The 23,070-nt window shown below is 46.3% G+C and overlaps 1 protein-coding gene across 1 annotated transcript in view; it reads right to left on the bottom strand.

Annotated features, from left to right (window-relative positions):
- Positions 1-6,797, bottom strand: part of CCDC83 (coiled-coil domain containing 83) — a 75,587-nt gene extending 68,790 nt beyond the window's left edge. Inside the window, exon 1 of the mRNA XM_030199758.1 lies at positions 6,627-6,797. The gene's annotated coding sequence lies outside the window, so the exon portion shown is untranslated. The remainder of the gene's footprint in view (positions 1-6,626) is intronic.
- Positions 6,798-23,070: the final 16,273 nt, after the last annotated feature.

The raw sequence follows: 23,070 nt of genomic DNA, 5'->3' as shown, positions 1-23,070 counted from the left end.
ACCAAAAACCCAGATATTCAATGCCAGTGTCCGAATAGGGCCCGGCAATGGATATCCAGGCCTAATTTAAATGGTGGCAGCTAGTACTTTAAAAAAAAACACTGTCTGCTACCAGATGAATGAGTGTTGATATTCACTGCAAGCATATACATGCACATAAATATATATCTATATTTCTTTTTTATGTCAAACCAAGCAATCAGGCAGAATAGTTCCAATATTCATGAAATATTTTAACAAAAAAGACCTTCAATGTAACCTCCTCCCCCCCCCCCCCCCCCCCCCACACACACACACTCCCTTCTAACTTCCTTGGAAAATGCCTAACTAAGTGTTAAACTCTCCATGATACAACTAGTCAACTGACGGGGTCTCAGACATAGAAAACCAGTCCTAAACACCCCCTTTAGAATACCTATTGTGACTATAACCAATTGATAAACAAACTCCACAGTTCATGGCACTGTTTCAATATACTTTGTCTTTTAGCAGTTAAATGTCATCGTATAATAGATGTTCAATAACTTATTATGGGACATTATTAATGGGGGTGGTGGGAGGAGAGAGCATTCAGCTGCTTCCAAGCACCAGCCTGGCTGCAGTAACCCTGTACATCATCAGCATTATCACTACTGAGGCAGTGGGTGTTGATTCAGCAACACTACAGCGGCACACCTGTTTGTATCCTCTCTCGTAATGTCGTATTGTCAAAAAAACTCTCACAATACGTCTGTATTTTCCCTACACTCCCGCCAAGTATGCCAGAACGTGCCCTTGAGCCCACTCTCTCTCCAGTATTGATCTTCTCCTGCATATAGAATGAAGTTACTCACCTGTAACAGATTTGTTCCAAGGACAGCAGACCAAGTATTCGCACATCTGAGTGACATCATTCAACGAAGCCCAGTGCAGACACCAACTAGTAAGATGACTGTAGAAATTTCTAGGACCGGCCTGACATGCAAGCGCAGGTCCGTCAGTCATGTGAAATAGCTAAAGAATACAACTCCAAGGGGAGGTGCAAAGGTATGTGAGAATACTTGGCCTATTGTCCTCGGAGAACACCTGCTACAGGTAAAGTAACTTTGCTTTCTCCGAAGACAAGCAAACCTTCCATATTCTAACATTCAGGAATCCCTAGCTACCAAGCTCACCAAAAGCAACAATGCTAGGACAATAGGGACTTGAAAACATTGAGGCCTCAAAGACAATTAACCTGAAACTATTTACACACTAGTTATGAAAGTGCAGCCTGAAACCAAAGAAAACTGGGCCTACAGGGGTGAAGTTGGATTCTAGACACCAAATAAATTCTTCAGTACTGCCTGACCGAACTGGCTGTCACGTCGGGTATCCTGTTTTCAAAGCAGCAATGAGATGTGAATATGTGGACAGAAAACTACATTGCAGCTTTGCAAATTTCATCAATAGAGGCTGACCTCAAGTAGGCTACCAACATCGCCATGGCTCTGATATTATCAGCCTTGACATGACCCCCTGGAGTCAGCCCAGCCTGGGCATCAGCGAAGGAAATGCAATCTGCTAGACAATTAGAAATTGTGCACTTGCCGATGGCTACCCCCATCCGGGTGGGTGAAAAGAAACAAAAAGCTGGGTGGACTGTCTATGGGCTTCATTCCACTCCAGATAGAAGGCTAAGGCTTGACTGCAATCTAAGGTATACTGTACACTTTCTCCAGAATGGGTATGTGGTTTTGGCAAAAATACTGGTAGAACAGTTGACTGAATAAGATGGAACTCCAAAACCACCTTAGGAAGGAACTTAGGGTGTGTGTGGAGAACTATTCTATTGTGGTGAAACTTAGTTTAAGGTAGATCAGCTGCTAGGGCCTGAAGCTGACTCTGTGAGCTGAAGCGACAGCCACCAAAACACAACTTTGCAGGTCAAATACTTCAGATGACAGGAATCAAGTGGCTCAAAAGGATACAGTTAGAGGTTTGATGGGAGGCCCTGTCAACATCAAACATCTCATGAAGTGAACAACTAGAAGCTGTATAGAGATGAACATATTCCTACACCAGAGGTCTTTAACCCAGTCCTCGGGGCACACCCAGCTAGTTAATGGGGATATCCTGAAAACTCCAACTGCCTAGATGTGCCCCGAGGACTGGGTTGAAGACCTCTGGTGTAGGAATATGTTCATCTCTATACAGCTTCTAGTTGTTCGCTTCATGAGATGTTTGATGTTGACAGGGCCTCCCATCAAACCTCCAACACATTGATGATAAGCACTAATTGCACTGAGATGAATCCTTACAGAGTTGGTTTTCATACTAGACTCAGAGAAGTGCAGGAGGTATTCAAACAGTTTTTCTGTAGGACAAGCGTGATATTTATTTCTGCTGCTTATATTGCTGCTAAAAGCTGTTTTTCAACTTCTCCCCAACATTGGAGATCTCAGCTGATACTGGGTGTAGGAGGTTGGCTCCACCCAGAACAGAAATCAGATGCTCTCACTTTAAAACTGCAGCACCTAGCAGCGCACCGCCACTTGGCGCGCAGCCTAAGGCATACTCCTTAGCGCGCTCCTTTGCACAGCAATGTACGCAGGAAGGAATTGGATTTAGATAACAACTGGTTAGAAGTGGTTTCTGTTTAGATATTTAGAGTGATGATCTTAACAATGAAGGGGATATTGCTGTATTTAATGGGGTTTTTTGTTTGTTTGTTTGTTTGGGGGATGGGAGGAATTATCAGTTAACATCATGACAAGCTTGGAGATAAAAGTTATTTCAACTATCTCTTATAAACATCAGAGACCTTTTTCAATTAACAGGGGAAAATCTGGTGGACTGTTCAGTTAGAATGCCACATGAAATAGTCAGTAGAGTTACATACAGGAAAAACAGTAAGGTTTACTACTACTACTACTACTACTTAACATTTCTAGAGCGCTACTAAGGTTACGCAGCGCTGTACAAATTAACAAATAAGGACAGTCCCTGCTCCCATAATGGCTATACTAGGACTAAGAGTAGGCAATTGGTGCAGATTCCTAAGTCTTTGGATGTTAATGAAATGTTTACACCAATCCCTTGTACCTATGTACCCATTCTCTATTTCTGTCGACAACATGCTCATTCTTCCTGTCTCGTCTGCTCGCAACCTTGGGGTCATCTTCGACTCCTCCCTCGCCTTCTCTGCCCATATTCAACAGATTGCTAAAACCTGTCATTTTTTCCTTTATAACATCGCCAGAATTCGCCCTTTCCTTTCTGAACATGCTATCAGAACCCTCATCCAAACTCTCATCACCTCTCGCTTAGACTACTGCAACTTGCTTCTGTCAGGTCTTCTACTCAGCCATCTCTCTCCTCTTCAATCTGTTCAAAACTCTGCCGCACGACTAATATTTCGCCAAAGTCGTTATGCCCATATCAGCCCTCTCCTGAAATCACTTCACTGGCTCCCTATCCATTTCCGTATACAATTCAAGCTCCTCTTGTTGACCTATAAGTGCATTCACTCTGCAGCCCCTCACTACCTCTCCACCCTCATCTCTCCCTAAACTCCTTCCCTAGAACTCATTTCACTAGGCAAATCTCTCCTAATTGTACCCTTCTCCTCCATCGCTAACTCCAGACTCCGTTGCTTTTATCTCGCCGCACCTTATGCCTGGAATAGGCTTCCTGAGCCATTACGTCTAGCTCCATCCCTGGCTGCCTTCAAATCCGGGCTAAAGGCCTACCTGTTTGATGCTGCTTTCGATTCCTGACTTGTAACTTTTATCTTATCCTTATGTGTCCTTCTGTCTGTCCTTCCCTTCTCCTTTTTGGTCCTGTCTGTTTGTCCTGATTTAGATTGTAAGCTCTTTTGAGCAGGGACTGTCTTCTTCATGTTCAATTGTAAAGCGCTACGTATGACTGGTAGCGCTATAGAAGTGATTTATAGTAGTAGTAGTATGTAAATGCCAGATCTGTGGCAAATAAGATTGATATAGTTAGGGACATAGTAACTGATAAGCACCGCTTGAGTGCTAATAAAAAAGCAGCTCTCCACAAGTGCAGCCTGTTCCTGCCTGCAGCTAAGGTCCCGTCCCGATCTCAGCAGACAAAAGTTAGACTTACTGCTCCCAAAAACACGCTGCTCCCAACCCTGCATAGGAAAGGAAACAACTTTCAAGTTACCTCCTTTCTTGTCTAAACAAGGTTCTTTCTTTTTCTTTTCTATTTTTTTTTTTTAATTCCAAGAGTGGGAATGGAGGAAAGAGGGAAAAAAAGAAAACCGAAAAAGAGAAAAGTCTGAACCACAAGGCATGGAGGGAAGAACCCCCAGTCTCCTCTGGGGCCCTCACTCATGGCCCTAAAACAAAGGGACCCTGAATTCCCCCTGAACCCCTCCCCCGCTCTACTGGTAACCAGTTCTCCAACTTGCCCAGGAGCAGAACAGTCTACCAACCATCTGCTGGAGACAGAGTAATACTGAGGAGCTATGGCTGCACAGTGCCCTGTCTAAGGCACAGCTTGCTTTTAATTGGCTCCTTCTCTTTGGTCTGGTAGAAATCATATATAAAGAATTAAAATTACCAAGTACAGAATGGATAACAATATGGACAATCACCAGGTTTTGCTGGTGTTCTGCACTGTCCCTGGTCACAGCTTACTGGGCTAGTGCTCAAACTCTATTAGCCAGTGCCCTGCAGGGAACAGCCTTCTGTTTCTTGCTCCACCTGCATGCAATTTTATGACTTTGTGATAACACTGCATGAATCCGCGTGTAGGACACTGGCACACAGCATTAAAAAATGAATAATGAGGCTATTAGCTATCTGGCCCCAATTCAGAGAAGTAAGCAGAACACTTTAAGGCATGTACAATGCTAGAACTTGAACACCAGCTCTAAGGAGATGAGAGGGGTTAGTTCATTCTTCTGGAGTGGGGTATGAGAGTATTTAATACCAATTTTTTCTCTTTACAGCAAGCATAACAGTAACTTTTAGGACAGAATGGTTGGTGACAGGTCTGCACGCAAGTCCGAGCAGATAAAAAAATTGTATCTGTGCATGTGCTGGAATATCATTCTGTGCAAAAATATCATTACCACAAAAATTGTTTTGTGCAATAAACTTTTGTGAGTCTGCTGTTTATCTGCAGAATAACTTTCCACCATATGCACAGATGTGTACTGATACTTTCATTTTACTTTGACGCGCGCACATTACTAGTTGCCTTCGGCACAGAATCTTGTGTACATGCATCCAGTAGGCTTATCCAGATGAGTGCACAAGTTCTGCACACTTCAGATTTGCATATGATTAGCTTACTGTATCGGTGAACAAAACTTCCCTGTTATGTTTGAGTTAGAAGCTGTGTGTTTAACCACTGGAACATAGCTCTAACATGTAGCTTTCTGCATGAGTCTCTTTTTGATGATATGTTATCCTCTGGTGCTTATACCAATTTGCTTCATGTTGGATACGTAAATATTTCAGAGAATATTCTTTTCAACCTCTTGTTCAGTCTTAAACTTTCTCAAATTGATTATTATAATTTGATTTTTGTTACTTGTCTCAATTCTATTTTGAAAAAATTGAGAACTATTCAAAACACAGTGGTTAAATTGATTTTTTTTCATTAGCTATTATTGATCATGTTTCACCATATCTGATCTGTTTACATTGGCTCCCTTTTGAAAGTAGAGTGCTGTTAAATTTTATTGTATTTTGCATAGGAAACAGAATGGCTTAGCACCTTCTTCTTTGTATAATTTATTTAGTTTCTCTCAAAATATATTACTTATTTTTTTTGCTTGATACTTACAATTTTAGTTTTCCTAACCTCCATACCTTTATCCAGGAAATCTAGACTGCCTCAACTTGACATTTCGTCCTTTAGATTGTAAGCTCCTTTGAGCAGGGACTGTCCTTCCTTGTTAAACTGTACAGCGCTGCGTAACCCTGGTAGCGCTCTAGAAATGTTAAGTAGTAGTAAGTTGAAGTGTTTCACAAATTCGCCATTTGCTTATCGAACTGCCAAACTGTAGAGCGCACTTCAGCCAGATTAGACACATTGATTACAGACTTTTTAGGAAAAAAATAAAAACATTATTGTTCAGTAAGGCTTATTTTTCTAAACACTGATTTACTATTATGTTTTTGTTAACTGATTTTTTTTTATAATTAGCCTCCATCCATTTTCCAAAGCACCCACCAACCGTAACAAAGTCACACATAAACTTCAACCCCACTCCCAGAACACTCATAACCAGGGCTTTTTTTGAGGGGGTACTTGGGGGTACTGAGTACCGGCACCTTTTCCATTGTCTGCTAAAATTGACCCATGGACCCCAAGTTTAATGAAAGAGCTCAGGCTCCACACACCAATTCTGCCTTGTCATAGATTCTATGATTGGTTGCAGGGGGCCTGAAGGGTGGCCTGGTAGTTGGAGTACCGGCACCTTTTTTGCTTGAAAAAACACACTGCTCATAACGAAAAACACACACACTAGAACTCAATTCAATACCTGACAGTCACACCATAACTCTCCCATACTGCTGAACTCGCAGACAGGCACAGAGCTGCAAACCATACTGTAGGTACTCATAACCTCCAGGCACTGTTCAAGTACAGTATTTTAACCTCCAGCTTCACCACCTTGTCCGCACCTCCTTTCCAAGTCACAAAGTTCGAAACGACTTTCTGTTTTGTTCCACACCCGAAGCCCCTGATACTACCGGTACTCCAGGACCGACAACCGATAATTTCTACTGGTGGTGACTAAGTGCAGCCAGTCTCCTCCTTCTTTCTCTGATACTTAGGACTGCGGCGGCAGTAGCGGCGCGTTCTTCGTATCCTAGGCAACCGCCTGCGCGAGCCTTCATGCTCTACTGCGGGTCGCCTCGCGAGAGCCTGGCACTGGCAGTTCAACCGACTCGATCGCCCGTCAGCCAAGATGAGGGTGTGTAATGATGGCCCAGTTGGGTCTCGTGTATCTATAGTAACGGTTAACGGCCTAGTATTCAGGGCATAATTGTTTGTCTGTTATGAGGCTGGCTTAATTGTGGCTCACTTTTTAAATATCTTTAGACGTTTTATGACACACGTTTAGAATAAGATACTAGTTAAACGGAATAGGTTTATATTATTTACAATATTTATTTAACAAAAAAAAATGTAAGGGTCGTGGTTTCCATAGAACCACGGGAACAGACTAAGCATAGACTTGTTTAGAGTTTATTAAAATTTTGATTTACTGCTAATACAACGAAGTTGGCCAAAGCGATGTACAATCTAAAAACAAATGTTAAAAAAAATAGAAAAGAAAAACGTCATTAGGACAGCATTCATTCAAATAAGGATAAAGATGGGGAGTGGGATAATAGTATTGTGCTGTACAATAACAGGAACCGAACCACCTGACAAAAACGCATTACATCTTTCAAGGAACAGAAGCCGAATGGGTAAAAGCTAATTGAAAAAAAGTGAATTTCAAAAATTGCTTAAATTTTAAATGAGGGCTCAGAACTAAAAAAAAAAAAAGGAGGCATAATCGTTCCAAAACGTTAGGGCCACAAAGAAAAAAAAGCAGAGGAATGAGTTGATTCATAATGTGCCATACAGGGTGAGGGTAAAGTCAGACGATTTGCATCCAAAAAGTTCTTAAATTACGGTTGGGAGTATATGGAATAATCAAGGTGGAAAGGTATGTGGGCAATCCTAAATGTAAAGCGTTATGGTAAGGCAGAGAACTTTGAAAATAGGCTGATAGTGAATAGGTAACTAGTGTAATATAGCAAGAAGTGGAGCAGCATGATCAAATTTACAGGCCCTGCATAGCATTCTAACCAGTGAATTTTGAAGTCTGAATACTACAAGACAGTGATTTAGAGATTCCACAGTAAACAGTGTTGCAGTCAGTACCAGAGCTTAGAAAAGTGTGAACCAGAATTTGGAGAGCTTTGAAATCAATGTAACAACGAATCGCTCGAAGGGTTCCTCTTTCCCATATACAGCACTTTACACTTCTTCATAGTAAATGTCATCTGTCATTTGGATGCCCAGTCTCCCAGTCTCGAAAGGTCCTCTTGCAATTTTTCACAATCCTCTTGTGATTTAACAACTTTGAATAACTTTGTGTCATCAACAAATCTAATTTTAATTACCCCACCTCTAGATCATTAATAAATGTTAAAAAGCAGCGGTCCTAGCACAGACCCCTGTGGAACCCCACTATACCCTTCTCCATTGAGAATACTGACCACTTAACCCTACTCTATTTTAATCAGTTTAATCTTTTAACCAGTTTTTAGACCACAATAGGACATTACCTCCTATCTTATGACTCTAATATTCTTAGGAGACTTTCATGAGGTACTTTGTCAAATGGATAAAAGGTAAGCCGGTTGATACTGTGTATCTTGATTTTCAAACCGAGATACACAATATCAACCAGCTTACCTTTAACCACATGTTTGTTCACCCCTTCAAAGAAATGTAGTAGATTGGTGAGGCAAAAATTCTCTTGACTAAATCCATGTTGGCTTTGTCTCATTAATCCATGCTTATATACATGCTCTGTAATTTTGTTGTCAGGTGGACTGGTCTATAATTTCTTGGATTTACTCTGGAACCTTTTTAAAAATTGGCGTTACATTGGCCACCCTCCAATGTTCCAGTAACATGCTTGATTTTAAAGATATATTACTAATAATAGTTCTGCAAGTTCATTTCTCAATTCAATCAGTACTCTGGGATGTATACCATCCGGTCCAGGCAATTTGCTACTTTTCAATTTGTCAAAATGCCCATTATATCTTCAAGGTTTACAGAGATTTCATTCAGTTTCTCTGTCTCGTCAGCATTGAATACCATTTCTGGCACTGGTATCTCTCCACATCTACCTTGGTGAAAATAATTTATTTAATTTCACCAGTATGGCCTTGACTTCCCTGAGTGCCCCTTTTACCCTTCTGTCATCTAGCGGTCTAACTGATTCTTTTGCCAGCTTCTTGCTTCTAATATACCTAAAAATGTTTTTACTATATGTTTTTGCCTCCAACACAATCTTCTTTTCAAAGTCTGTTTTTGCCTTCCTCAGCGCTTTGCATTTGACTTGCCATTTCTTATGCTGTTTCCTATTATTTTCAGTCAGATCCTTTTTCCATTTTCTGAAGGATTTTCTTTTAGCTCTAATAGCTTACTTCACCTCACTTTTTAACCGTGCTGGCTATCATTTGGCCTTACATAAGTGTTGCCATACTGAGACAGAGCGAAGGTCCATCAAGCCCAGTATCCTGTTTCCAACAGTGGCCAATCCAGGTCACCATTACCTGGCAAGATCCCAAAACAGTACAATATATTTTATGCTGCCTATCCCAGAAATTAGCAGTGGATTTTCCCAAGTCCATTTTAATAATAGCTTATGGACTTTTCTTTTAGGAAGCTATCCAAACCTTTTTTAAACCCCGGTAAGCTAACTGCTTTTACCACATTCTCTGGCAACAAATTCCAGAGTTTAATTACACGGTGAGTGAAGAAATATTTTCTCTTGATTCATTTTAAATTTACTACTTTGAGGGGCATAATCGAATGAGGGCGCCCATCTCTAAGGACGTCCCGGCGAAGGGGCAGGGAAACCGCTATTATCGAAACAAGATGGGCGTCCACTGCAGTTTTTTGGGGGAAAAAAGCTACGCCGGCTTTCATACAAGCAGCTTCTTTGCATGTATGAAAGCCATATATAAGGGCCATGCTGAGCATGCACAGAGCAGCCATGCTTAGCGATTGGCTGTTCTGCAACGCTCAGCTGACCGACTGGCTTCCCCCCTTTTGAGCTTCTCGCTGCTTTTGTGAGCAGCTTGTTTGCATGCGAGTTGCTTTGGGTATTGTTCTGAATTTACAAATCAGTAATTTTTACCATGGTGGAAATAGAGCGTTTCTTTACCGGGGACCTTTGTGCATCTGGACCTAGGTCTAGAATTGTTCCCCCTCTTGTTGGTTCCTGAACCAGCTGCTCCATAAAGCAGTCCTCAATTTTATCAAGGAAGTTTACCTCCCTGGCATGCTCTAATGTTACATTTACCCAGTCAATATCGGGGTAATTGAAATCACCCATTATTATTGTGTTCCCCAGTTTGTTAGCCTCCCTAATTTCTGATAACATTTCTACATCTGTCTGTTCATCCTGGCCGGGTGGACAGTAGTACGCTCCTATCACTTTCCTTTTTCCCTTTACACAGCTGAGTTTGGACCTGCACCAGCTGTCCCGCAGAACCTGGATGGTATTGTCCAGGGCTGCTGCCTCTCCCTGGTGTTCTTGAAGTTGTAGCACAGTATTCATGCTGGCCAAGATTGGTCTGGCCATATCATAACTCCACTGGGTTCCCATCATTTGCCCCTGCAGCTTAGAGTACTGACACCGGGGTACTGCGAACGCCAGCTCCTGTTGTATCCAGCTTGCCACCTGTTTCTGCAACTGGGTAACCTCTTCAAGTTGCAACACAGCTCTTCCAGGTTTTGGGCTCCAACTGCTTGATTTCCTCAGCTTGCCACTCAAAGATTTCATGTAACTCCCCTTTCTCTATTTCCACAGCAATGCAGACAGCTTGGAGTTTCTCCACATATTTCTCAGCTTGACATCTAGTCTCCCTCTGAGCTTCAGCCACTTGAGTTTGGAGGGACTCCATCTCCTCTTGTAATCTTTGGATACACCTAGCTGTCTGCTTGGAATCGGTCCGACTCAGCAATATAGCAGTGAGCTTTTCCCCAGTCACTGTGTAAAGCTGACGGTTGGTTTGGAACCTCTATCAGTGGGTCCCGGAAGGGATCCATTTCCTCCTATAAGTGATACACCATTGAAGATAAACAGTCTAGGCCCTGACAGCACATCAGAGTCCCATCTACTGCAGGTCCTGGATACAGAGGATAATGCACATTTGGGGTTGGTGCATACCAATCCAAGTTCTCCTCTGGGCCATTGCTTTGCTGAGCTCAGATGGTTTCAGAGGTTGGAAAATCTTGACCCAAAACAACTGGGTAAGGGAGCCCAGGCACCACTACCGCCTCCAGCTGGAGTGGTCCAACAGGTGTTTGGAGGGAGACTTGAACTGTGGAGTACTGTTTCTGTTCCTCATGCACATAGGACAATGTCACGGTTTGTTCATGGTTCACTTGCCGTTGAATAACTACTCCCTTTCAAACAAGGAGTCTACCAGTGCCAAGTAAGGGTTCCCATCCAATTTGACTTGCAGCATACATCTCCTGTTCTCAGGTTAGGAAGCATCCTTAAAGTTGTAGGAGAAGTAGGCTCTTTCCCAACAATGTAGGTGGCATATGTAAAATGAACAGTCTTTATTGCAAAATATCAAAAACGACCCGACACAGCAGGCCCTGGGAGGAGAAAAGCCACCCTGCAGTGTAAATCTCCCCTGCTTATGTGTAAGCTATCAGAACCTGGTTAAGACTCCTGAAGCAGGCGCTGAGGTGAAACACAGCTGCTGTGTTGGGTCATTTTTGATGTTTTGCAATAAAGATTGTTCATTTTACATACGTCGCCTCCATTGTTGGGAAAGAGCCTACTTCTCCTACTCCCCCTCCTGCCTTGAGCTCCCTGTGTAGAATTTCAGTGCACCTCCACCTGTGTGGTTTTTGCTTCTCCTCCTTAAAGTTGTAACAGAGCAACGTTACATTCACTTCCATGGTCTCCTCATCCCACTCGACAGTCCCTGGTCATATGGCCTTTTCCCCCACATTGGAAACAGGTGAGAGGGAGCAGTTCCCATAACCAAAGTAGCATGGGGCGCTGGGTTCTCAGTGAAGAGGCCCACTGGTTCTTTAACATTCTGAGTCCCTGCTTTCTCTCTCTTCTTCCCAGGACTTGCTGCCCTTGTCCAATTCAAATTCTAGTTGTGCTTGATTAAAAGATTAGCTGCCTCCAAGGCACTCTTCAGTGTCAACTTAGGGTGGCACTGCATCCACTGTTTCCATATCATCAAGCTGATCAATCCATAGACTGGTGGGTTGTGTCCATCTACCAGCAGGTGGAGATAGAGAGCAAACTTTTGCCTCCCTATACGTGGTCATGTGCTGCCGGAAACTCCTCAGTATGTTCTCTATCTCAGCAGGTGGTGGTCACACACAGCAGCAGCTCTGGCTAGGCCTCCAAGCCTAATTTTTAGGTTTTGTTGAGTGCCTGGGGTTGAGGGCTCTTTTGAGCAAGTGCAAACCTGGTGGTGCCAGGTCCCTCCTTTTCTCCCCCCCTCCCGCTGGCTCCGTTAAAAAAAAAAAAAATTTTGAACGTCCTTAAAGGCGTTTATTTCGACGTTTATTTAAATGTTTATTGCAGCTACTCACTGGGACACCAGGTCGTTACAGCTCGGAGCGGACAGCAGGTAATTTTTACCTTTTTATAGCGGGCAGGGGGTTCCCCGATTTATCTCCACGTGGCATATGGCGTCGGAGGGCGAGGGCGTAAAGAGTCGCTCCCCGGATCACTTGGGCGCTTCTAGAGGGGATGCGGGGGTCTTAAAGCCTGATTCGCCCTTGTTGGGTGACAGTTTCGTGGCCGATGAATGTCCCGGTCCTTCCTCCGGCGTGGCGATTTTTCCCGCCATAAACGCCCATCCCCCGCTCCTCGCCTCCGCCATCTTGGCCGGCCACGCGGCTCGGACGGCTTCTTCTTGGGCCGCCCTTGAGGTGGGAGACATTAATGCCATGAACGCCCTTAATTTGGGCGACGGCACAAAAGCGGCTAAAGTTAAGCGCCGTTCTTCCCGCGCGGCTCCTTCGCGGAGTGTCGCGCCGGACGCCATTTTGGATGCGCAGCATGTCTCTCCCCCGCTCTTGCGAGCGCCGGTTGAGGGTGCGTCTAGGGCTGTTGCCCAGGCTGCGGAAGTACACAGTCTGGGGGGTTTCTCCCCCGAGTTTGTTTTGCTGCTGCATCAGGCCTTCCTTATGCAAAACGCTGCCCCTGCTCCCTCGTCTGGTAAAGAGGTTGAGGTTCCCAGAGGTAAACGCCCTCGGGTTGATTCCCAGGCCTTGGAGGACTTTGTCTCCTCCGATGTAGATGAGGGCAGCGTATCTGAGGTCTCCCAACGGTCCTTTGCGGATTCCTTGGAGGAGACGGATCCCCGCTCGGATGGAGCGGATGACCCCTCTGCAGCGCGGCTTTTTAGCTCAGAGGATTTGTCCAACCTGTTGGTACAGGCCATGGACACTTTGAAGATTTCCTCTCCGGAGGACGTCTCTCCCTCAGCCCCTGTTGGCTCTGCCATTATGCTGGGGACGAAGCGCCCGCCTAGAACCTTCCACGTGCATGATGCCATGCACACCTTAATTGCGGCTCAATGGGATGTCCCGGAAGCGAGCCTTAAAGTGGCTAGGGCTATGTCCCGCCTCTATCCTTTGACTGAAAGTGAACGTGAGGCCTATCTGTGGCCTACCATGGATTCTTTAATCACTGCGGTGACTAAGAAAACGGCGTTGCCGGTGGAAGGTGGCATGGCCCTAAAGGACGCCCAAGACAGAAGATTGGAGGCAGCCTTAAGGTCGTCCTTTGAGGCAGCTGCTTTAAGTTTGCAGGCCTCAATTTGCGGCTCCTATGTGGCCAGGGCGTGCCTGACTATGGTGCAGCGGGCTTTCCCCTCGGATCTTTCTTTGAGGGCTGATTGGCCGGCCCTGGAATCGGGCTTAGCCTATTTGGCAGACTTGCTGTATGATGTCTTGAGGGCCTCAGCGAAAGGCATGGCTCAGACAATCTCTGCGCGGCGGTGGCTTTGGCTGAAACATTGGTCTGCTGACCACGCCTCTAAATCCCGCCTGGCTAGATTGCCTTTTAAAGGCAAGCTGCTCTTTGGGGTCGAGCTGGACAAAATCGTGACCGATCTCAGCACGTCTAAGGGCAAGAAGTTACCAGAGGTCAGGGCTCGGGCTAGTACTCGCCCTGGTACCTCCAGAGGACGGTTTCAGGAAGCCCGTCGGTACCGCCCGGGCAGGTCAGGCTCCTCTGCCCCCTCTTCCTTCAAGAGGAACTTCTCCCCCAAGCAGCATTCCTTTCGCAGAGACCGCCGTCCCGGAGGTGCTCCCTCCGGTCCTCCCCCAGGGTCTCGTACCCAATGATGGGGCCTTGGTCCACGCCCCAGTGCAGATTGGAGGACGGCTGTCCTCGTTTATGGGCGAGTGGACCACAATAACTTCAGACGCTTGGGTGCTGGAAGTCATCAGAGACGGCTACAAGCTAGAGTTCTGCCGACCCTTAAAAGACGGGTTTGTACTCTCTCCCTGCAAGTCTCCGGTCAAGCTGTGGTAGTGCAGCAGACCTTGAACAATCTGATCCGCCTGGGGGCGGTCGTTCCGGTGCCATAAAATCAACTTGGCAAGGGATGTTACTCCTTTTTCTTTGTGATACCAAAGAAAGGAGGTTCTGTACGGCCTATCCTCGACCTCAAAGGGGGTCAATCGGGCCTTGAAAGTTCGGCACTTTCGCATGGAGACCCTCCGCTCTGTTATAGCGGCAGTGAAGGCAGGAGAGTTCCTGGCATCCTTGGACATCAAGGAAGCGTACTTGCGTATTCCCATCTGGCCTTCTCATCAACGCTTTCTGCGTTTTGCAGTACTGGGCCGACACTTCCAGTTCAGAGCCCTCCCGTTCAGGTTGGCTACTGCTCCGCGGACCTTCTCCAAAGTAATGGTGGTCATCGCGGCCTTCCTGAGGAAGGAAGGAGTTCAAGTCCATCCTTATCTGGACGACTGGCTGATCCAAGCCCCCTCTTATGCGGAGTGCGGCAAAGCTGTGAACCGGGTGGTTGCTCTTTTGAGCTCCCTGGGGTGGATCTTCAGCTGGGAGTAAAGCCAGCTGCGCCCGACTCAGTCCCTGGAGTATCTGGGAGTTCGATTCGACACCCAAGTGGGCAGAGTGTTCCTGCCAGACAATCGGATTGTCAAGTTTCAGGCTCAGGTGGACTAGTTCCTAGTAGCCTCTCCTATTCGGGCTTGGGACTACGTGCAGCTGTTGGGTTCTATGACGGCCACGATGGAAGTAGTGCCCTAGGCCAGGGCTCATATGAGACCACTACAACAATCTCTGCTGCTGCGCTGGACTCCGATGTCGGAGGATTATGCTGTGCGCCTTCCCTTGGACCCAGCAGTGCGCAAGGCGCTGAGCTGGTGGACGCAGACAGACAAGTTGTCTGCAGGAATGCCTCTGGTGACCCCGGAGTGGATTGTCGTCACGACAGACGCCTCTTTGATGGGCTGGGGAGCCCACTGCTTGGGAAGGACAGCGCAGGGGCTCTGGTCTCCTGCAGAGGCAAGTGGTCTATCAACCTCCTGGAACTCAGAGCCATTCGGTTGGTGTTGTTGGAGTTCATCCCGGTACTGGTGTTGAAGCCTGTACGGGTCCTGTCGGACAATGCCACGGCTGTGGCCTATGTCAACCGCCAGGGAGGTACCAAGAGCGCCCCTCTAGCCAAGGAGGCCATGAATCTATGCCAGTGGGCGGAAGCGAACCTGGAACAGCTGTCAGCGGCCCACATTGCCGGAGTCATGAATGTCAAGGCGGACTTTCTCAGTCGCCATACCTTGGAGCCCGGAGAGTGGCAGCTATCTGCTCAGGCGTTCTTGGGCATCACGAAGCGCTGGGGCCAGCCGAGTCTAGATCTGATGGCGTCATCGGCCAATTGCCAAGTGCCGCGCTTTTTCAGCAGAGGACGGGACCCTCGATCCCTGGGAGTAGATGCTCTTCTCCAACGGTGGCCGACACAAGAGCTTCTCTATGTGTTCCCGCCCTGGCCCATGTTGGGCAGGGTGCTAGACCGGGTGGCAAAGCATCCCGGCAGGGTAATCCTGGTGGGTCCGGATTGGCCCAGACGTCCCTGGTATGCGGACTTGATCAGGCTCTCAGTCGGCGATCCTCTGCGGCTGCCAGTGGAGCAGGGCCTGTTACATCAGGGTCCCGTGGTGATGGAGGATCCCTCCCCCTTTGGTCTTACGGCCTGGCTATTGAGCGGCAGCGTCTGAGAAAGAAGGGCTTCTCAGACAAGGTCATCGCCACTATGCTGAGAGCGAGGAAGCGCTCTACTTCTACTGCTTACGCCAGGGTTTGGCGTATCTTTGCAGCGTGGTGTGAAGCAGGCTCACTTTCTCCCTTCACTGCTCCAATTTCTTCAGTGTTGGCGTTCCTGCAAGAAGGTCTGGACAAAGGCCTGTCGCTCAGTTCCCTGAAAGTTCAGGTAGCGGCTCTGGCTTGCTTCAGGGGCCGCCTCAAGGGTGCTTCCCTGGCTTCGCAGCCAGATGTGGTGCGCTTTCTCAAGGGAGTTAATCACCTGCGCCCTCCTCTGCACTCAGTGGTGCCTGCGTGGAATCTCAACCTGGTGCTAAGAGCATTGCAGAAGCCGCCTTTGGAACCCTTGTCGAGGGCATCTCTGAAAGACCTGATGTTGAAAGCAGACTTTTTGGTGGCTATCACTTCAGGCAGAAGAGTTTCCGAGCTCCAGGCACTCTCATGTCGAGAGTTTTTTCTGCAGTTCACTGAGGCAGGAGTGACTATTCGCACAGTGCCTTCCTTCCTGCCCAAGATTGTTTTTCGCTTCCATGTGATTCAGCAGCTCTGTCTCCCCTCCTTTCGTAGGGAGGTCTACCCAGAGGAATACTCTGCTCTCAATTTCTGGATGTGAGACGAGTCATCATCAGATACTTGGAAGTGACCAATGATTTCCGGAAATCGGATCATCTGTTTGTCCTGTTTACAGGTCCTCGTAAGGGTCTGCAGGCTTCTAAGCCTACAGTGGCAAGATGGGCAAGGAAGCCATTGCAGCGGCTTGGGTGGCCGCGGGGAAGGCCCATACCTTTGCCAGGCATTACCGCTTGACTGTGGCTGCTCGGGCGGAGGTCCGGTTTGGAGCTTCAGTGTTGCGGTCAGGGATTTCTATGTCCCGCCCTGGGTGAGTACTGCTTCGGTACATCCCACCAGTCTATGGATTGATCAGCTTGATGATATGGAAGGTAAAATTATGTATCATACCTGATAATTTTCTTTCCATTAATCATAGCTGATCAATCCATAGCCCCTCCCAGATATCTGTACTGTTTATATTCTGGTTGAATTTTAGGTTCAAGTTTAGCCTTCAGTTACTTCAGGAGGACTTCGTGTTCAAGTTCTTCTTTCACTTGGATTCTTCAAGAGTTGAGACGAGTTTGTGTTACAGTGAGCTGCTGCATTCCTCTCCCCTCCGTTTTACGGGGCTGGATTGAGATTTAAATTCTGCCGGCACTCCCTCCCGCTTCGTGCGGCTGTAGGGCAGCTTTGTACCCCTCCCGCTTTGGCGGTGTTAGGGTCAGTCAGCTCCTCCCGCGGTTGCGGTTGCAGGATAAGCCAGATCCCCCCGCATCGGCGGGTGTGGTGTCCCTCCCCCGCTCCGCGGGGATGAGCTGGACGGATTCCCCTCCCCCACTTGTGTGGGGATGAGCTGGGTTAATTCCCCTCCCCCGTTTCGGTGGTGGTGAGCTGGGCAGAGTGTCCCTTCGTGGGTGTAATTCTCTAAGTGCTGAGTCCTGCGGATGGAGCTTTGATATCGACATACTGAGGAGTTTCCGGCAGCAGATGACCACATATAGGGAGGCAAAAGTTTGCTCTCTATCTCCACCTGCTGGTAGATGGACACAACCCACCAGTCTATGGATTGATCAGCTATGATTAATGGAAAGAAAATTATCAGGTATGATACATAATTTTACCTTCATCTTTATTTCTGCTTGGAGCCATCTCCAGGCTACCTCTTTAAGCCTGTACAAGAAACTCCAGGAGCTTGCCTTTGCTTGTAGAGACCCCTTTCAGAATCTTTGGCGATAGGCTTTCTGCATGCAACTTGCCCTCTCCAGAATGGCGGCCTGAACTTCTGCATAAGTGACTGTGCCATTGGAGTTGACATCTTGAAATGTAGTTTGGCTGCTACCAGTCAGTAGGTTCCCTAGGTAATGAGTCCATCACACTTCCGTCCACCCAGCCAGAAGAGCGGTCTGCTCAAAGTTTGTCAGAAGGTAGTGTGGATCATCTTCTGGTACCATCTTTGGTAACACCAGAACCTGAGTCTGTAGCCTGGGTGCCTGTAGTAGTGCTTCCGTAACTTGAGCAAGGGAGTTCAGTTGGGCCTCCAGAGATCTCTGGGAAGCCTGCTGATGTTCCCATTGTGTCTGTACCACTTATTGCAGCTGCTGCTGGCCTTCCACTAAAGCCTAGAGCAGTCTTTCCATGTTTTCCTGATAGCCTGAGCAAACACAAGCTCTGTGCGAGGGGAACAAAAAAAATAACCTGCCTGTCCGGCACTAACTATACTTCTTCCAGCTCCTAACTAGGACAGAGCTGGTCCCTCTAGCCCATCATTCCTGTGTGGTAGTCCTACAAGTCCCAGAGCCCCAGAGGCTAATCATTCTGGCTTCTTCTGGCAGGTTAAGCTCCTGTCCCACTGCCAGAACCATATGTGATAACGTGAACAAGGATGGGCCTGGTGCCCAGGTAAGACAGAGCCATACAGCAGTTGCAAGTGAAAGAAAATAACATTTATTAAAGTTGTTAGGCCAGGAGTCCTTTTCCATTCACAGATAGAAAGAAAAGGCAACATAAAACTAGTCCATAAATGTAACAATGTCCTCATGTACATTGCTCCTGGAGAGCCACTGTGTACCATACTGCCTCTTAGCACAGCAGCACACTTTACTTGCTCCTGGCCTGGTTCCTCAAAGGTAGTCTCTAGCAATTACTTGGGTCACAAATACAGAATCTGCAAATTTCCAATTGGAGTTTGGTCTACCTGACTATATCAGTTGTACTTCACATATAGGTGGAGGCATAGCCAGTGGGGGTGTCGCAGGTTCCCTCTGGGCCTCCTTAACCTAGCTATAGCCCTGGCTCCACCCCTGCCTTAGCTTATATACTTACTGGATCATGTTGCCCTGGCTTCACCCCTCCTGTGTCACTTCCCCTGTGGTTGGGACTGTAAGTCCGACACTGAGGGAGTGCTACAAGGAGGTTAGATTGAGAACAGGAGTCGTCATGAGCTTATCTGTCCCATTATGTGGGCAGAAGCCAGTAGGCGGAGTTTGCCGGCATTCTAGTTTACTCAAAACAGTAGCAAACTGTCACGGTTGTGCCCTGGTTTCAGGCTCTCAGTCATCTCGCCCCCTGGTGGCCAGGCCTGGTGGCTGCATTGGATTGTCTGTGTGCTGTTTCCCGTTCCAGACTTCAGCCCAGTCCAGTCCGGATCTTCCGGCCTGCCAGACTTGCTTGTCTTGTTTGAGCCTGCACAGCACCCGAAGCTGCCTGGTGATTGCTGCATCTGTATCTCAGCTGCTGCTGGGCTTATTAGCCATTTGGAAACTCATTGCTTTGCCTTTGCGTCACCTAAGGCCCTGGCTTGTTGGTGCTTGTTGCCCTTCTGCCTAGTTTGGCTTTTATTTTAGTTCTTGTCTGGTTCTGGTTAGTCTGTGTGTAGTTTGGCTTGGGGTTTGTTTGTTTCCTAGTTTTATTCCTTGTTTGTCTTTTGTGTTTAGTTTCTGTTTGTCTGTGTTTCTTGTTCAGTGGCTGCCTGACAGCTTTCAGTTCTGTCTCGTGTTTGTCAGTGTTTGTTCCCTGTTTTTTTGGCTGCTTGCAGCTTCCAGTTCCTGCCCTGTCCTGTAAGTCCTGTCGGCCGCCTGCAGCCAGGGGCTCAACTCCTGGGGAAGGGCGGCTAGTGCAGGTGAAGTCTTGCTGTTCCTATCTGAGTTCTGTCTTGTTCCTGGTGTGGGGTGGTTTTGCCTGCCACTCCTCGGCAGTGGCCCAAGGGCTCACTAACTTAGTTCCTGCTTTGGAAACCTAACACAAACAATATTGAAAACAATAGCAAAAGTTACACTGTCCACCCTAAAAAGGTTGTTTTGTGGTTGTGCATGTGGAATTGTGATATCCTATATAATAATTCTCACCTCCAACGTTCTATGAGCCTGCCTGCCTGTGTCCGTAACTTTCTTCGCTGGGCTCCGAAGCCCCAGCTGACGTCACTGGACCCATTATGCCATAAACCCAGGGAAAAAAACAAACCTCACAGCTGATCTTCTTCCCCCCCCCCCCCCCCCCCACCAACTGCCTCGCGAAAATAGTTGACCGCCAAAAAAAAACAGAAAAGGCTCGAGACTGCCTGATGGCTGTGACACACTGAACAGCCTCCCTACACAGTTACTGCTGTGCTGGCCATCGCACTGAAGTACAGAATAACGGTGCCGGCAGTGACGCACTGAACAGCCTCCCTCCACAACTGCCGCTCAGCTGGCCGTCGCGCTGAAGTAGGGAACAACGGTGATGGCACTGATGCGCTGAACAGCCTCCCTCCACAGTTACCGTTGTGCTGGCCATTGCGCTGAAATACAAAACAACGGTAAGGAGGGAGGGGACGATCTCTAACTTGAATGACTGTTCCCTGTGTTCAAGTCGGACGGAAGCGGGAGGGAGGAGGCTGGGCCTGCACCTCAGACGGAAGGAGAGGAAGGGAAGGAGGGGGTCATGGAACTCAGTCCCACACACACACTCTGTGTCACACTGTATCTCTCTGTCACATACAGTCTCTCTCACACACACACACATTCACACTCTTTCACTCCCTCTGTCTCACTCTCACACACACTCTCTCTCAGACACACACAGTCTGTCTGTCTCTGTCTCACACACACTCACACACACACATTCGCTCTGTCTCAATGCCTGCCCCTGTGGTCCTACAGAGGGCCTGGACTGCGGATGTTACTGCCAGAAAGGAGGGATGGAGCGCACCTTCACATTGGCACTCTCACATACACACTCTCTCTTAAACATACACAATCTGAGGAAAACGCACGGGGCTCTCACATACACACACTCTCTTAAACATACAAACTCTGAGGCAAACGCACGGGGGTCTGGAACTCCAAACAAAAGGGGGACTTCACCTCGGACCGAAGGGAGGTGGGCCTACACCTCGGACGGGAGGGGGGGGCCTGCACCTCAGACGGAAGGGGAGGAAGGGAAGGAGACGGTCATGGAAATTGAACCCACACACACACTCTGTCACACTGTATCTCTCTGTCACACACACACACTCTCAAACAACGTAAACATGCAAAAAAACAAAACATGACGCTTAAGGGAAACAGGACGGTTGGTGAACATAGGATGAGGGCACAAACACACAGACAAATACATTGGGTAAATTAAACTTAAAAGAAAAAAACAAAAAAAAAACCGCAGGAAAAAGAGAACGGTTGATGGACATCGGGAGGGGGTTGCTGCACATGGGGATACGACAGGGCAATACATGAAATACAATTAAAAGGGGAAAAAACATGTCATACTCATGAACAATCTTCCTCATTATACACCCTTCTCAATTACTCCATCTCATTACAGCACTTTACTATGAACTATTTGGTTAACAACACTCAATATATGAACATAACCTTGCTGGCGCCCGTTTCATTTCTAACAGAAACGGGCCTTTTTTACTAGTTACATAAATAATGCATGTTTTTGTTCCTAGTCATGCATTCAAAGATTATATAATCCTTTCAAGAAAGCCAGTTACTCGTTTAACTTATTAATGGAACATAACCACAAAGGCATGGTACGGTCACATTTTCAATATGGTAATATTAGAACCCAACTAAGGAACAGATTATTTTGAGTTAGCCTTCACTGGACCAAAGTTGATTTCCTTGTGCCATCACCATCCAGTTGGAGAGGCAGTACCTTAAAGGGTGGAAGAGAAAGGATTTCTTTTTAAATTTTACATTTATATCCCACATTATCCCAAGCAAACATGGGTTCAATGTGGCTTACATTTGGAAATACAGTGAGACAGAATAATAGAATTCAGTAACATCATAAGAGCAAGTTGATGGATATGTTTGAAACATTTAACAAAGTTGAGATTAGCATATATACCCGACCGGGCATTTAAAAGTCTGTCCTTTAATGATGCCGTATGTTCAGAAATCATAGCCATAAGTATAGACAGTTATTCAAACATTATCACATGTACATACCAGAACGGGCATCCAAACACACGCTGAAAAAGTAAACAAGTTCTACAGAACAACACAGTTTATACCTTAGGTTTTGCCTTTGGGTTTATCAGGCAATACCATAAGCATATAAGGTCTAGATAAACAAATTAAAACAATCAAAGTTTAAAGCAAATGTTCATAATATGTAATACGTGTATGGTAGCAATAATGAAACAGTGATGGAATATTCACATAACAGGCAGCCAACAGATTTATTTTCCACTGACCATAATTAACTTTGTATGAACTTGGCGGCTAATAGTATGCTGCTTGCTACTGTATTTTGGTGGTGTATTGTTTGTCTGCCTAATAAATTCACGCTCATCTATATAGAAACACACAGCCAGGAGACAAAGATTCCAGAAAAAAAAGCCTTTTACAATCAAACAGACTTGAAGAAGAAATAAATATATACAACAGAACTGGACAATTTTGGCACATTTAGACTGACTCTAGACAGAACTTCTACATGAAGGAAGCTCTTCCCTCATTATTCAATACCTGTCTTTGAAACAGTAGTAATAAAAAACAAATCAAGTGTATTTTTATAAAATACCACTGCATTCCTCAAAACAAAAGGAGCAAGTTCCCATTTGCCATCTTTTTCTTTAGATGTACGCAGAGGAAAAAAAGATGTTAAATGCTCCCAGGTTTCAACCTAATTAATGTTTACAAAAACCTTTGTACTTATAAATAGAAATTCTGAATGTTGAGCATCTGACTCTCATAACATGATGTCTGTTTTAGTGGCCCTTTACTAGGTCAAAACATCTCTGCATGAATACAGGGAGCCACTATAACCAGCACCTTCAAATGACACACTGATTACGATTTAGAATTAATTACTACTCTAAGGGCCTCTTTTACAAAGTTGTGCTAGTAATTCCTACGTGGTAAATGAAAGGAAGCCCATTTCATTCCTATGGGCTTCCTCTCATTTGCCATGTGGGAATGCTAGCGTGGCTTTGTAAAAGAGGCCCTAACTGATGAAACTGGTATTTCCTCTGTGTACATCCATATGCTGCACAAGCTGACATGTTTCAAAAT

The sequence above is a fragment of the Microcaecilia unicolor genome, chromosome 4 (genome assembly GCF_901765095.1).
Source record: "Microcaecilia unicolor chromosome 4, aMicUni1.1, whole genome shotgun sequence".
Taxonomy (NCBI): Eukaryota; Metazoa; Chordata; class Amphibia; order Gymnophiona; family Siphonopidae; genus Microcaecilia; species Microcaecilia unicolor.
This window is presented reverse-complemented; position numbering and strand designations above follow the sequence as displayed.